Source organism: Patiria miniata, unplaced genomic scaffold (genome assembly GCF_015706575.1).
Source record: "Patiria miniata isolate m_02_andy unplaced genomic scaffold, ASM1570657v1 HiC_scaffold_1, whole genome shotgun sequence".
Taxonomy (NCBI): domain Eukaryota; kingdom Metazoa; phylum Echinodermata; class Asteroidea; order Valvatida; family Asterinidae; genus Patiria; species Patiria miniata.
In genome coordinates this window covers 29,623,080-29,640,311 of record NW_024037047.1, presented here as the reverse complement: position 1 = coordinate 29,640,311, position 17,232 = coordinate 29,623,080, and the positions used below count along the sequence as shown (strand labels likewise).

Genomic DNA, 17,232 nt, shown 5'->3' with positions numbered 1-17,232 from the left:
GGCCACAAACTCGTCTTTGGCTATTTTCTTAGAGCTGCAAATCCCAGAAATGTGCTAAGAATGGAAAACATTTGCTATATTAAAGGGAAGATACAACATTTGCAAATTTCAAAAAACGAAATGATCAAATTATAACAAAATATCTTACTGGACTGTTAGTGAATGACAGTCTAAAGCATCCTGTAAAATCGTGGCTCCTGGTGTGCTGACATTTTCAAGAAAACTTGTATTTTTCCAATGCTAGTCGGGCGACCATCGTTGGAGATTTTTTTTTTTTTTTCAAAAAACTGCTCCTTATTTTTCATATTTAGTTATTCTGCATTTTCTTTGCAATTGATTACGCATCCGTGAAGGGGTACAAGCCTGCTAGACTGATCCTCTGACCTTACAATCCCCAAAGTCTATAAATTGCAACGTTGGGGTCAGGGAACCCGACTACATGAACATGGTTTTGTTAGATTTTCCAGCATCTCCGAACCCAAAACGTGAAACAAGCCAGTTTAACAATATTATCTATAGCATACTAATCCTCCAAATCCATTTATTTCTGAAAATTGCAGCAAAAGCTGTATATTCCCTTTAAACAGAAACGATTTACCATTTACCAGCCAAACTTACATGTATTTTGCTTGAACTTGACTGGTTCTCCGCCGTTATATGCTCAGTGCATACATGCAAATTTGTGGGTAGATGACATCAGTGCTCGGACAATTAGTCTCACCCATCCCATCATGCCCTGCAGCCACTAATTTGCATAAGGGCCCTTCAGGCAGGGAGGATGATTTTCAAATTAAAACCGGCGAAAAATTCCAACACAGTCTGCCATCAAGCAAGAATCAATGCTATCTGCATTTTTACAGCCGGCCTCTTCTAATGCGGTGTTCTCTTTCGTGCACTTTTTATAAGGCTGCCAGGGGTGGCACTTGGATAGCCCTACCTTTGATTTCTGCTTGAAGCGTTGGGAAATTTACCCTTTTCTCAGGGGAAAAAAGGGGAAAATTATGCACGTTGAACGACGAACAAGTTTGGCCCGCTTCAAATGTCAAAACTTCTGACATATCGAATTCATGCAATTTGCATCCAGAAACAAAGTGGCACAATCATACCTCAGGCTAAAAAAATAAAATAGATGTGACACTGTAGTGGATATATTCCTTATTTTTAGGTGGGTGTTAAAAAACATGGTTGAAATTTTGATTTGAATTTACAAAAAAATATTGTTTAGTCACGGGGGAATCAAACGCAGACATTTATGCATATGAATGCAGTGCGTCAACATTGGGCCGATCTCGGCAAGGATGGCAATAATAAATGGCGATTCAAACTGTACTGAAAAGAAGCACTGCAAAAACATTTTAAAATGCTAATCTCTCAATCAAAACAGGTAACACTAGACACGGACAAATATCAAGATGGGCTGCAAAACACGAGAGAGAAGCGCAAAGCACTTTGAAGTTTTAGCCAAATCTTATCTAAATACGGTATTGAGAAAATGTTTGTTTGAATTCATGTTTTGTAACCTTTTCAGTTGTTAAAAGCATGTAGATAAAAGGGAGAGCATAACTTTGTCAAATACCGAAGTTACATGAGCAGATATTTTAGGGGCGGATCTATAGCTTTGAGGAAATGTATGAATGGGGAGGGGTTGATATTCGAGTGAAAGTGTAAAAAAGTAAAGTAAAGTCTGTCCCGAGCCAATGTGGCTCATCAGGCCGGCGTTTATCTCCAGTTTCAGTTGCATGAAACGACTGAGAATATTTCTACTCCCCCTGGATGGGATGCTAGTCTATCGCAGGTTACTCCCCAGCTAATGCCGGTACCCATTTATACTCCTGGGTGGAGAAGTGCCTTGCCCAAGGACACAATATATGACCAGCGGCTGGATTCGAACCCTGGACCCTCTAATCATGAGTCACGAACCCTAACCACTAGGCCACACACTCCCTTCCCCATTCTAAGGAAATTTGAGAATAATTTAGGAACTTTGAGTCAAAATGTGTTATTTTTGTCCCCATTTTACGAGTAGCATGTAATTTTGGAACAGCTGAGGGGGGGGGGGTGTTGCAATTCACACCTCCCCCTCCCTCCAGATCCGGTACTGATTAACATTGGTTTTTTATCTGGGAAAAAAAAGGAAAATTGCTACATTTTAAAAGTAGAGAATCCCTGGTGTACGTACCACTTTTCCCCTTCAACAACATGTGGTAAAATCTGTATACCAATCAATATCAACTACATGTAAATTTACTGCAGGCCCGCACTTTGACTTGGAACCGACAAATCTGACACAATGTATAATCACTGTACACACCCGGAAGATCTCGTTACAAACTGTTAACAAACGCTTATCAGGCCTAATTGGAACAAAAATTGACTCGCGTTAACTGCCGATTGGGAAAGCAGATGATATGGCCTGGAATTTAAATTCCATCTCACACTTGGTCACATGCGCCGCACTGACTCTCTTTATTGAATTACCGTGCGATTGATCAATTGGTTGTCGGCGCACTTTTTTGGAGAAGGACGCGTTCACCAAATGTTAAGAAGCGGAAAGCACGTAAAAGGAGACCAGGAACGAATTAGGAAGGTGCCAGAATTGGGAAGGTGCCAGGAATGGTCTGGCATTGATTTTATGGCGTTCCCGTTCCCCCTCCCCTCTCTCAATTAAATTGGTGTGTCGAATCTTGTGGTGTTAGAATGATCAAATCATTGAGCTATTTCAAAGTTCTTTTCCAACAGGTGCCAAATCCATAACTTTGAGGATAAAAATTTTGTCACTACAAAACCAACAATTGATATGACCTTGATATCCAGACATCGGAAGACTTAATTTTTTTTGTGTATTTTTTATTTCAGAATCGGTCTCCGCACCGTGGATCTCTGCCCAGCGGTGACGAGAATACAAGACCCGTGGCTGCCAACGGCAACAACAGACCCAACTCACAAGATCCATCAAGTGATGTAAGTACATGTACTCACATTGCAGTTAGGCAGGACAACATTCATTAAAACTCAAAGCAGTGTCAGGACATTACGCCTTCTGTGACGTACTTGTTTATTTTTTTTTCCTATTTTTTTTATTTCATACATCATCCAACAGCGGAAGCGCCAAAGACAGATGAATAAAATGATTAATTTAAAGTAAAAAAATAGCAAATTTGCATAAGAATCAAGACATCAAAACATTAACCCTAAGCACCCTGACTCCTTCAAAATCCTCTTTGCCAAAGTGGAGAAATTTGGAGGATTGAGGTTACACGGCAAAAGTGCGTTACTGATTTCGTAGGATGCACTTTGTCAAGGTCTTGGGCCGGACCTTGTGTTGTGCATAAATATAGGCCTGCATAAATATAGGCCTGGATTATGCTTGAAATCCTCCGTACTGCTCCGGGATGTCACTGGCCAAGCCTCAACATACATGTATTGACAGTCGCTGCCGCAGGATTTTGCAGGATTCAGGTAGTGGTCACCCCTCCACAGACCATATTCAAGATATAATGGAGGAAATTGCAGTATTGATGCGATGCTATTTTTCCATGAGGCCAATTGGAGGATTTTTGTAGGATTGAGGCTATATCCCAGCAAAAAGGCCTAGGGAGTTAGGGTTAAATTTAAATAAATACCAAAAACTGCACAAGATGAAACAGGCACACTCTGTGCTTGACTATCAATACATGAAGGTAGTCCCATTATCAAAATTAATGTAAAATACATCATGGTTATCCCACAATTAAAATCAAGTCTTCAGAACATTACATGCACTATAAGATGAGACAGGCTGACTCTGGGCCTAACCTTTCAATCCCTGATGTTAGACCCACAGTCCTGAAACTGCAGTCCTGAACCCATCAAAAGATTGCAAAACCAGGGGCCAATTTCATGGCGCTGCTTACCGCTAAGCAAATTTTCATGCTAACCACAGCACAAAAATTTACTAACCTTAAGCACTATTTCACAACGTGTTATTGTTATGTCACTGAGTTAAGCAAATTTTTCCTCAAAGGTACCGGTAAGCGTGCCTTTTGCTGTGCTTACTGCTTATAGTCTCCATGAAATAGACGGAGCCTCTGTTAGCATAAAATCGTATGCTTAGCAGCGCCTTAACATTGGGCCCAGATGTTCCGTTTTAACAGATTTTAAAAATTTGATGCCAAGGTAAGTTACATGTACATGTTTATTGTTTTTGTCTAAGTATCCCTTTTGTTTGCATTTTTAGTTATGTGGTATTGTTCTTTTTTCTCATTTCGCGGCATTTTTTGTGTGTGAAGATGTCTGAACGATTTCAAAATGACTCACAAATTACTCTTTACAACTCGCAGAAAAACAGTGGGTATATTTCTGGCAAATGTGGTTATTGCTATAAAACCTTTTTTCCTCCCAACTGAACAGACAAACATCATGAGTAAAAACAACCAGTATAAAATGGAACTGAAAAACAAAAAAAATGTTTTTGCCATACAAGTCCACTCGATGCTGCCCACCATTGCACTTCCGATGATGTCACCACCGTTTGGAGTTCCTCGAGACTCGCATGCAAAATTCAGTGCCAGCCCTCAGCTCCTTATTTCGAGATGGTCTCCACTAGTACGGCATATCGTATAGTGCCCACTCTACCAACCTGATTCATCCACTCACCGACAGATGCGAGAACAAACACTCCGAAAACGCTTACAGCACTAACCCCTCAAGTAACTGACCCTCCACAACAACAAGAACCCCCCCCCCCCCAAGCTCTTTGTTGGACTCTGATCTTTCTGACCTGTCCTCCAAATGAAAGCTCTTAGCGCAGTGTTGCATGTGGGTTTTAAGCCTCATCGACTCGCCAGTGATTACATGGTTATTTAATGTGACTGTCGGACAGAGAGAGGCAGCGAGAGCGCGGTTAGAGTTATGTGCCAAATTTAAAAAAAAAACAAGATATAGAGAGGTGGAGAACAGCTCGACAACTGCCCTGGGCCATTAAGTCACCTCCAGGGCAGCTTTTTTTTGTGTCCTTCTAAATTATTGCCGGGGGAGACGATCAGGCCATGCATAGTGTTTCATTAATTGTTCTTTCGGTAGGGTTGTCCCTGTTTCACGGCCGGGCACGCTCGGAGAATGGATTGATTTGAGAAGAAGTAGAGGAAAACAGTTGGAGGGATCCCCCCCCCCACCCCCCCCCCCCCCCCCCCACAAAAAAAATCTGATAACGTTGCATGATGTTGACACGGAGCGGGCTTCAGCGGAACTATTTTGTTGACTCGGCCGCAGCTCGCTTTGAGCAAGTGGGTGATGATGGGGTCTCGCTGGCTCATCACTAGATTACTAATATCCCGCCACTCGCTTGGCAGGCATGACAGGGAATCATGGCGTATAGCTGCCCCGGTCGCGTTTCCGATAATGCTATCGATAATGTAAACATCACTTTGCATCGCGCCGTGCTTTGAGTCATGAAGATAATTGTGAGAAGAAAAGAAAAGAAAACGATGATAATGGATAGAGAGTAAATGAATTTGAGATAAGGCATGATTGAAAACGTGATTTATAGATGTTCACACATGGGCATGACAGGCATGCTTGGGTGTTTTATTTGTAAATGAGTAGTATGACAGGAAACTGTCTGTTTAAGAAATAATGTGGACAACTTTACACATTGTAAATGTACATTTACATCTATAAAAGAAAGTCCTTCACACTGTACATACTATTATTCACATGGAAAATGTATGGAATATAATTTCATTGAATATTGATTGTTTATGACTTACATGTACTCCCTGCTTACATTAATTAAAAAATAGGCCTTCTACAGGTAGGTAAGCAATATTTTTACAATGTAGCTACTCAACAAATAATCATGTCTCTCCGTTAGTTGCGGTACATGTATGTAGTTAGTTACCAGTAGTTGGTTAGTTAGTTAGTTAGGAACAAACGTTGGCATTGTCTATTGCTCCTACATATTGTGACGGATTTCAACCAAACTTTGTCAAAAGTATCAGTAGCCCAGCCCCAACATGTCACATGACCAAACTGGGGTCAAAGGTCATCATGGGGTCACTGGGGTCAAAAACCTGATTTTTTTTTAAATTTCAAAACACTACTCCTTCCAGAAATTACATGGCACAATCACGTGACTCATGCATGAACATAAATTGAATTCATTGGCCCGCATCTTCCGAGATCCAATCACGCTTGTTCTTTAGCAGATGAGGTCCAGGCAAAATGACGCACTGACAAATTTAATGTACGGTAGGCACGTATTACAAATCGATGTATAGTTATCGCATGACAGATTTAAAAAAAAAAAAAAAAAAAAAATTGACGTACAAGGCGATAACAAACAGAGCAATCGGATACAGCGTGTATACAATGCTAAACCCATTTGTCCGAAATAGAATACATATACCGTTTGGAAATAAAACGCAGAAAACAATTTCGGTTTGATTCTTCCCCCATCTCCCTCGAGGGAGATTCAATCCGGCATTTCCTCCCCGTCCCCGGAAAATAAATGAAAAAAAAAGGGGGGGGGGGGAGACTTGTGAAAAGGGATAGGATAGCATAACAGACAATGTTATTGAGCTTTTTTATCCCTGCCCGATGTGGCATCTTGAGCCCGGACGAAAAGGGCTATAAGGTAACGTTCCCCTGGCGGGGAAAGAGAGGGGAACGGCGCGGAGGGGGCAAAAAATCCATACAAGCGTTGAAAAAGCTTTTAAGGATCGGATGAACGGACCTGATAGCGCCCGGAGTTATGTGTGAATCGGTGTGTGGAGGGACACTTTTTTTTTTGGTCGTCGTGTTCTTTTTTTTATTTTGAAAGAGGGCATTTTTATCCCCCGCTGATGATATTTGATGTTCAGGCGGTTGACACTGTCAGCTGGGAGTTGGGGCGTTTGCTTCGTGAGTCCGTGAGTCATGGCGTGGCGGCTGACAACGTTCACTTTTTTGTGTGTGTGCAAATTTTGGGTTTACGGCGACAATTCCCTATAGGATTGTGAGGGGGACTATTGTTACATGTACATGGCTGGGCTGGATGGGGGACAAAGACACTCTTGTACAGTAGGAACCTCTATGCATATAGATGGGAGTAACGCAGGTTGGGAATTCTTAAGGGGAACGGATGTTTCCTACCGATACACACATGAACCACGCGAGGCATTCTGTAATCAAAATCAGGAACAAATTATTTGTCCATTAATAATTATAGTGACTGTAATAGCTTGTTTTTTTTTATAAATAATATTGGCCTTTTTTCTGCAGTCGGAAAGGTCAATAGGTCATGACTCAGGTAATGCTAGAAAGTAACCCTAACCCTCCTCAATCCTCAAAACATCTTCTGGGCGATTTTTGCAGGATTTTGGAGAAATGGAGCCTGACAGTGGCAAAAAGTGTCGGTTGATTTTGGAGGATGCATTGTGTCGAGTTCGTAGGCTGTACCCTGCATTGTTTGTGTTCAGTCAATCGAGCCCTGCATTATGCTCGATATCATCCCCACTGCTTCTGAATGTCATCGGCACTGCCTCAACCCATAACAGTAATTGCTTGAGAATTTTGAAAGATTGGGGCAATGGTCACCCCTCCACTGAACAAATTCAAGAAATAACGGATGATTTTGGGGGATTGAGACTGAATCCAATTTTTACATGGTGGCAAGTAGAGGAATATTTTCAGAATTGTGGATGGTTCCTAGCCAAAAGGGTCAAGGGAGTTAGGGTTAAAGATTTGCCTTTGATTCTGTCCGTAGAAATGACAAATGCTTGATCCAAGTTTTGCAGATGTACATGTAGGGTATTATGTTCACCGCCTCCTGTACCAAGCTTGATGTGTTGTGAGAACTCACTAAAAATATTAAGTGCAACAAAATGCTGGACTCATTTTCATACAATGCTTTGTACGTTTCTCTCTTTCCCTATGCAGGTGAGTTCCCACTCTAGATCTGGAAGTGGATACATGGTAAGTCTTGCTGTATCATGAAAGCATTTCTTACATGACAACAAATTATAGGAAAAAAAAGCAACCAGTGTCAAAATAGCTTGTTTTTTCCCCTAAACAGACTATCCCATATAGGGGTGTGCATCAGAAACCGAGCACCAGACCGTTGATGTCAGGAACCGGTTCCAGATTATGGGATTGGGTACCAGTAACCAATTTTAAAAATTACTCTGTAACTTCTCAGACAATGAAAAGGAAAGGTTTTGAATGTCATTTGTGGGGAATTTTCAAAATGAAAACCAGGCTTCATGGAAAACCAAAAACAGATTTCACGTTTTTGTACATTTTAACGCGCGATAGATGACACTCACGAAAATTGAAGTTTGCACCGTAAAGCTATAAAGCTCTCCACACAACTTCCAGGATTTGATTTTTGGGGTTGGCTTTCGGTAGGGTACCCGGTTCCTGTATAAATACCCAAAAATGCAAACCACGAATCCCATATTGACCAAACAAGTTGAAACAAGTTGTGCCAAATACATGTACACATCCTTGCAAAATGAAAAAAATTCTTAACCAATTTTTAATAGGGGAAAAGGAAAGCAAAATACATTGGTTCTCGTATACATTTTTTAAAAATCCACAAAATCCTTAAATCTCATTTGATTCATGTAGTTTTTTCCATGAAATTTTTGAACTATATAAATTTAATTGGAAATACAGTCAATGCTATTTTATTGTGTTGACGTCAAGTTTGTTTTAAAGGGAATGTACAACATTTGCTTTTGCTGCAATTTTTAGGGGGAAAAAAGGGATTTGGAGGATTAGTATGTTATAGCAAACATTGTTTAAACCGACTTGTTTCACGTATTGGGCTTGTAGATGCTGGAAAAACCAAGAAAACCAATCATGTTCTTGTAGTCTGGTTCCCTGACCCCACTTAAAATGAAACAAGCAATTATAGACTTTGGGGAATTGTAAGGTCAGAGAATCAGTCTAGAAGGCTTGTACCCCTTCACATGTGTGTAATCAATTGCAGAGAAAATGCGGACTAACTAAATGTAAAAAATTAGGAATAGTTTTTGAAAACGCCAGTTTTCTCCAATGCTGGGCGGCCGACCAGCGTTGGAAAAATACAATTTTTCTTTCAAATGTCAGCACACCAGGAGCCACAATTTTACAGGATGCTTTAGACTGTCATTCCCTAACAATCCAGTAAGGCATTTCGTGATAATTTGATAATTTTGTTTTTTGATATTTGCAAATGTTGTATCTTCCCTTTAAGTAAACAGCAGTTTATATTGTCCCTTCATCTGTGAACACTAACAGTTAACCAATATCATTGCCTAGATAGTACATCCATCCATTTTCAGCTTTGTTGTTGTCACTGTTTATTCTTCCAAATGAAATCAATTTTTGCCACCGACCATCCGCCGTTTTTTAAACCCCGGGGCATCTATTTCCATTTGGGAAAACTCTCCTCATAAGTGACTGCGTCCATTCCCTAAACCTGGCCCTTTTCCCATTACTTCCAATTGACCTTTCAATCATTTAATAATTCCGAGAAGATTCAACCCCCTCCGCCACCTCCGCTCAACCCGTGTGACAGCACACATTATTAATAAATCCTTAAATTATACATGTAATCCATTTGGGGGAGGTTGTGCGCCGTGTGGAGGTTTGTCGCCTTTTTTTTTTAATTCCCTGTGTCGGAGCGATAGCGGCAGCAGCAGCGTGCAATTTCCGCGAGGATGATTTCGCGGATTCCACACACATGTCCGCACATGGCAAATTGTTCCGTCAGTCTTGTCTAACTCCCCCCCCCCCTCTCTCTCTCTCTCTCTTTTGCTGCGGCCTGATTGGATTTCCAATCCTTGCCTCGGGGGGGGGGGGGGGGGGGGGGGGGGGGGGGGGGACGGGGGGGACTAGGGGACTAGAGAACGAACCGGTTAAGAGAACAAGGAGGAAACTCATCAATTAATTGCTATGTAAAAAGGGACGGTTTTGTTTTAAAAATTTAAACTTAAAAGATGTTCAATTAACCTGAATGAAGTTAGAAGAATTAGTTATGCAAAACTTTATGAAGTAGTGCTGCGGCCTGATTGGATTTCCAATCCTGGCCTGGGGGTGGGGGGGGGGGGACTAGAGAACAAACCGGTAAAGAGAACAAGGAGGAAACTCATCAATTAATTGCTATGTAGAAAGGGACAGTTTTGTAATAAAAAAATAGAACTTTGAGTTAAAGATGTTCAGTTAACCTGAATGAAGTTAGAAGAATTAGTTCTGCAAAATTGTCTTCACTAGTGTTGAAAGAAAGTGACTCTCTGTTATTATTAGAGTAAAACTTCGCCATAAAGAACACAAGCTGGTTTGTTAGTAAAAACGTCATGCACGCGCGCATACCACTGATTACAAGTGCCCCTTGGATAAACGCGTAAGCTGCGTTAGCTTCCGATTCCAATGGTTCCAATGCTACAAGTTTTTCGCGACCCGAGCTGTTATGACTTTTTAGCCTCGAGCCTTGCGCATCTTTTGATACGAAAAACATAAAAATCGGACCACGGGTTGCTGCGCAACAAAAAAATTATTTGGCACAACTGCCGTTATGCACGTGTAATTTTATATTGGCTTTGCCTTTTCTTTGAATTATTTTGTCACATCTCCCCGCCACAAAACATTCCTACAAAATGCAGACATGTAAATTAAATGTCAGCTGCAAACAAATATAATTTTTTCTCCATTTTTGTTGTTGTTCTCTTGTGGATACTCACGAAAAGACAAGTGCCTGCGTCCCCCCCCCCTCCCCCACACACAAACAAATGTCAAATTTAACTACATTTCCACTTAAGGCACACTGTGGACAATCACATAAAATGTTAATTTGTTTCCATTTTTGCATGAAGTCGTAACACAATTTTACATTATAGTCCGTGAAAAACATGTTTGTTTGGACCAAGTCCTATAGCTTTGTGTGCAGAAACTATAGTAACAAATGGTACGTTGTACTCTTGGGAGACACGTTCTAGTAAATTTCATGTATACTGGGGAGACTTTGGTCATTAGGGAGATGTTTTAGTGTATCCCTAATACGGTATAGTTGAAACAACTATACCGTTAGAAAAAAATGACATGGTCGCTTAAAATTTCAAGTTGCTTAAAATGATTCCCTAGGTAGAAAATAGTACAGGGTGCCCCCCCCCCCCCAAAAAAAAACCCTCAAAGCACCATCTTTTTCACAGCTTAAAAAAAAAATACATTGTAAATCTTGATGCATATTTGACAAGGTTAGGTTTGCAACAACAAAAAAGTCTTTCCAATGGGAACATTTTAATGGAGTTATGGCCAAGTAAAAAAAAAGTGCCTCTTTTTAATTTTGTCCACGGTCTTAATTGTCACTTTAATACTTAAGGAATATACTGGATTTGGGGTGAGGGTAGTTTTGCATTCTTAAATTTATTAATCTTTCTGTATTTGGTTCTTTTTTATTTTATATATATGCAACAAGGGTCTTTTTTTTTTAGAAGAAAATGGTAGTCCTGAGAAGGACGGTTATGTTTAACTTCTTAGATGTTTAATACTGCTCTGCACTGCCCTCTACTGGTTGCCTCTCACAGATGCAAGTTTCAACTACCAGTCGCCATGGACAAAATGAAAAAGCGGCACTTGTTTTCAATTGGCCATAACTCAATAAATATTTTTCCGATGGGAAATTTTTTTCCTTGTTGAAAAGCTAATGAACTATACTTGGCAAATTGGTTTCAATATTTGCAATGTTATTTTTAAAAAGCTAAACAAGAAGGGCACTTTGAGGGTTCAGGGTTTTTGGGGATAATCTGTATAATTTAAAAAAAAAAAAAAGATCTTTTTTGGTTATTTTATGATATTATTAATATTTTTCCCCATTTAATTTTTTTTAAAACCATTCCTGAAATTGAGTTTTTCTGCATACACAGCTGCTTCTAGCCAAGAGAATTCATGCATATGCAGTTGGGTCCACCATATATCCAAACACTCCTATAACCACATGTACTAGCATGTCATCCTGTTCTATGCCTTGCCTCGCCGCACGGAGGCAGGCAGACCCTACACGCAGCTGTGCCAGCTGTAAAATACTGGATCCAGGGAGGTATTCGTTTTTTTCTGTCCGTCTGCAAACATTTCAAGCCTTTGTGCGACAACACAAATACCGCCGACTCGTTTGTGTTGACAGTACGGTGGCATTTTAAGTTCTCTCGTCAGACGGAACGATGCAGCTCTATGTTGTGGTACATGTAAATACTTTAGTCTTGTTCAAATGCTGCTTTGGAAGAATAAAACCACAAAAAGAATTAAAGCGAATGAATAATTAACAGTGCAAAAGTTGTGTTGATTTTTTTGGTTATTTTTTTTACAAGTAAACATGGCGTGAGCTTGCGTTTTCCAACAGACTTTACGCACAGGTTTGCTGGAACGATATTTTGATAAAAATGATATCCCGGGGGCCTTACAATAAAAGTAACAGCTGCTAGATCGCGTGTTGTGTACTCAACAAAATGAAACTCAAAAATACGTCCGAAAACACCACAGTCGTATGCGAATCCCCCTCCGAATAAAAATTCAAGGAACGGAACAGAGGGGGAAAAAAAAATGAGAGATTATGGATGAAAGTCAGAAGATAAAACGGGGGCTTCGTGGCGGCAATTGGAACGGTACGTTGCAGATGTGTCAGGCATTGTGCGGTAAGCCCATCCAGGGAATCCCATGATCCCTTTCATTTACGGAGTCACGTATGGGGGATTAACCCGCGGCTCTCCGCGGTGACGGCTCGGTCCGGCAGTGAGGACTACCTCCATGAAGAATGGATGTCGGGTTTCCCCTAGGGAGGGCCGACTTCTTTTCTCTCCGCGGTTTGATACCCAGGGACTGTTCGTCAGTTATTAAAGGTCGGTTTCTGCTCTTATTCATGGACTGCGCTCGCAGCAGCAGCAGACAGGCAGATACAACCAAGGGCTTTTGTTAGACGACCGACGCGTTGTCTTCTTTCCTGGGAATCTGTTCTGTGCTATTTAGCCTTTTTTCCCCTCAGACGAATTGGCTCTTGTCTCTGACAAAAGACTCCATGCCGTGGAACGACGCTGATGGCTTACAGACCCATCAGTTTTGTGTCTGACTGCTGTCAAAGAGCAGCAGATATTGTGGGTCTCGTATTAAAATTGAAGATTGTTACAAATTGATCATCAGAATGAACTAGAACAAATTGAAAGTTTATGAATAGCTGATGCTGATGTCTCCCATCAGTTCTGTGTCTGACTTCTGTCAAAAAGCAGCAGGTACATGTATTTTCTAGTATTGAAATTGAAGATTGTTACAAATTGATAACCAGAAAGAACTAGAACAAATAGAACATTTACAAATAATTTGAAAACCTGATTACATTAACATACTGCTTTGAATCAAATTCATTGTATTAACAGACAAATTTCAGTGTGGTAGATAGAGTTCACTACATACTAAATTTGATGCAAAACAAAATTTGATTTTGATGAGAAACTTGTGCTTTAAATAAAAATAATAGTTTTTTCCCATTTAAGGTAGTGCTTTTACCACCTCTTTTTTTCATTGATCAAAAGCTAAAAATCTGGTGAATCTTTAATGCATTTATTGTTAATAATGTGGAAAAATATTTCTATAGCTACATGTATGGCAATAAAAGTAATTTAATGAAGGATAATTAAAAATATTCACGAATAATATTTGATAGTTTAGTCAATGAATTTAAGATAATTTTGAATCTAGCTAAAGAATATCGAAATGTTAATTTAAATGTTAATCCAATGTCCTAAAAGCACCATAATTAATATCGAAAAAAAAATTCCTATCGTACATGTTGGTAAATCATTACTAGCAGCTAGAACATTATGCTGCAACCCTGCACATCTCTTAAAAAAAAAAAAACCATGAATTTTGGTCGTTAATAACGCAGCCGACTCTAATACAACTTCCTTAGGTCAGAGCAGATCATCCGGATCAGAGTGCTGCAAAACCTTCCTTCCAGCTGCCTTGTCTACCCCCCCCCCCCCCCCCATGGCCCAGCCGGACGTGTGCCTGTCCTAAGCGTAATAGTCGCAGAACCCTCCAATACCCCTAAATCTCTTGATGCCATACACCACCGGGCCTTTACGGGATGAATTAGATAGCTAAGCCCCATAATTTCCCATGGGTCCTGCATCCCGTCGGACCAGCTTAGTCCGTATTCATTCATTCATTCATTCATTCATTCAGGGGAAACCTGTCCCAGGCTCTCGCTCGCTCTCTCTCTCGTACCTCGAGTATTTTTCTTCCTTTCTTTGTGGGTGGAGGCTATTTGTGCATGCATTTTCCGTGATCTCGGGCTGACTTTGGCATGTTTTTGTAGTTACCTTGCATTTTTCTTTTTCCCGTCGTCGTATTAGTCTGGGCTTGGGGATAGTCCAGTCACTGGGGAGGTAGGGTGAGTCTGGGAGGGCCCCCTTGGCAGATATTCTGCTGCTTTCTTGACGGGATTTCAAACCTCTGCATTAAAGTTTCTGAATAGTTTGCATAATTTGTTTGATGGATTTCCTACTCCTTTCCTTCTTCAATGTCTGTAGTTAAAAAATTGAGGGTTGCATAAAATTAACCGGCAGTATACAATCATATCATTTTTTTTTTTTTCATGAAGGATAATTTTAGTTAGAATTTCAATCTTTTCCCTTGAATTTGAGCCAAAACTCACCAGCATCCTCGATTGTGCAAAGCAACTGCCCCATGGCGGCTTACAATCTGAACAATAGCTGGGACAGCGCTTTTGTCATCGAAGGAGGCTTCCATGAGTATACCGAGAAAACGTGCTCAGAATTCTCTAAACCACAGCATCGAAATAAATCTGACTAAATTAATCTCCAAAAAAAAAATTCACAAGTGAGGAAATTGCAGTGGTTCGAATCTTTAAATTAAAGGGAATATACAACATTTGCTTTTGCTCTGATTTTCAAAAATGGATGGATTTGGGGGGGGTTGTATTTTATAGCAAATATTGTTACACTGACTTGTTTGAAGTTTGGTGTTCATAGATGCTGGAAAAACCTAGAAAATCAATCATGTTCCTGTAGTCTGGTTCCCCGACCCCACTTAAGATGAAACGGAGCATTTTATAGACGTCAGAAACTGTAAGGCCAGGTAACCAGTCTAGCTGGTTTGTACCCATTCTTAGGTGTGTAATCGATTATACAATCATGGTCTCACTAAATATGGTAAATTGGGGGTAGTATTTACGAAAAGCCAGTTTTCCAAAGCTGGTCGGCCGACCAGCGTTGGAAATTGAACAAAAATACCACTTTTCTTGAAAATGACAGCACACCAGGTGCCATGATTTTATAGGATGCTTAGACTGTCATTCACTAACAGTTCAGTAAGGTATTTCATAATTGGTAGTTTTGTTTTTTGATGTTTGCAAATGTTGTGTATTCCCTTTAAGACCTTTGTTGAAACAAAAAAATTCAAGATTGTCACCTGCATGGATTTTTGCATAAAAGGTTCTCAAATGATCATTTTCTTCCAAATTTTTTTTGCTCTTTGACCTCTGACCCTTTGGGCATCGTCCATCCGTTGACCTTTTCTCGTCTTTGGGAGCGGCACTTGTGCGTGCAGGCGATAGATTGCTCCACCGGAGCGCGAAACCGAAATCCATGCCCGTGGTGCCTCTAATAATTGTGTGTGTCCGACCGAGATATCAGTAGGGGGAATTTTTTCACGCCGCGCTGGGCAGCGATCAATCATATGCGGAACTGGCGCTCGGTGTGTGCAGTACTGTAGGAGATTTTTTCCTCCCTTTTTTCTTTTTTACCTGTGCATGCGGCTGCTTATTCACATCAGGCACGACTCTTGTTGGGTTTGAAAGGGAAACATAAGAAAATGGTTGGTGATGGATTGTGCAGAGATCACATGTCGATTGAGTGGCAGGAGATATCGATATGACCTGTGATAGTTTTAGTTGATCCTAGGTTTAGCTTAGTGTCACAGCCCACTTTCTCTCCCTGTCAAACATTTCAAAACCCTATTTATCAATATGACTCCTAGTTTGTGGCCTTCTTTTAAATTAAAATCTGTTTTGGTTTGATTAGGTTTTCCCGGCCAATTTCCTAAAATGTTCATTCACTTTTGAAAATTGGTCATTCCTTTTCGTCTGAATTTGAGAATCGCTCTGAACACGCGTTTCATTTTCGCTACCAGAGCATTTGATTCCATTTCAGTTCAATCAATTAAGTGATTGAGCAGAACCTTTCGTTTATGTCCATTCAGATTCGTTTACAAGACTTCTTTTTCGCTTTTAGAGGGCGATTTCAAACATTCACCATTCTATTTCACTTTTAGTTTAATGCCATCGGTACCAGATACAATTAGTGGTTTCTTTTTTCATTAACCGTCAATCAAATCAGCTGTACCTGAAATCAATTTAGAAAAGGTATGCTTGTGTAAATGAATGCACAGGTAACGTCATTGGCCGTCTGTTTTTCAAAACCGAATGCACGGACAATGAAAATGATTGAACTTTCGTTGAATTGAAATGGGATTAAAGACGTGCATTCAAATTCAATGACCGATTTTCAGAAGCGAATTAACGTTCAGGAAATTGGCCAGGAAAACCTATAATTACTCATTCCATCATCTATGACGTACATGCATCGTTCGTAATGAATTTATATTATATCTTGGAAACTCCATTGTGTTCAAGTTTGTCAATTTCAGGTGTTCCTTCCGCCTCCCTCCAAAGCCATGCACATAATGATACCCCTGATCAATATTCATATATTCGGCCCCCCAAGCAGCCGACCCCGGTGATGATACCCACCAATCTCCCCTCTGCACCTGCTGCCTCAGGGCTGATACCTTATGCATATTCATTAAACACATTCAAGCCATTGAATTGGACACCTCATCCATATTCATGAGATACATATTATTGTGCATTTACCGGTTGTCTGTTCTTTTCTTTCTTTCCTTACTCTGTTCTCTGCCGTTCATGCGGACACAATCACATACACAGTGCGACAGTGAAAGCGAGGACGATAGGGTATGTACAAATTAAAATGTCTCTTGTATTTTAACCCCTTTCTTTTTAGGGTTGTCCTTGCAGCTTCTTTGAAATGGGGGGGGGGGGGGGGCACTGTTTTGCACTTGTCAGGAAACTCCAAACCCTTAAGACTTACATGTAGTTTCCATTGGAATGAAAAGAAAAAAATCCTGCAGCAGCTAAAAATTGGCCATCTGATGCAAAGGATTTTCATAGTGGCACTAACACTGTTTAGTATTGCACATGTACAC

At 40.4% G+C, this 17,232-nt stretch overlaps 1 long non-coding RNA gene across 1 annotated transcript; it reads left to right on the top strand.

Annotated features, from left to right (window-relative positions):
* Nucleotides 1–2,854: 2,854 nt before the first annotated feature.
* Nucleotides 2,855–17,022, top strand: LOC119728215. The gene is made up of 3 exons (XR_005271019.1): nucleotides 2,855–2,961; nucleotides 7,897–7,932; nucleotides 16,955–17,022. It is a non-coding gene; the product is annotated as an uncharacterized LOC119728215 (long non-coding RNA).
* The last annotated feature ends 210 nt before the right edge of the window (nucleotides 17,023–17,232 follow it).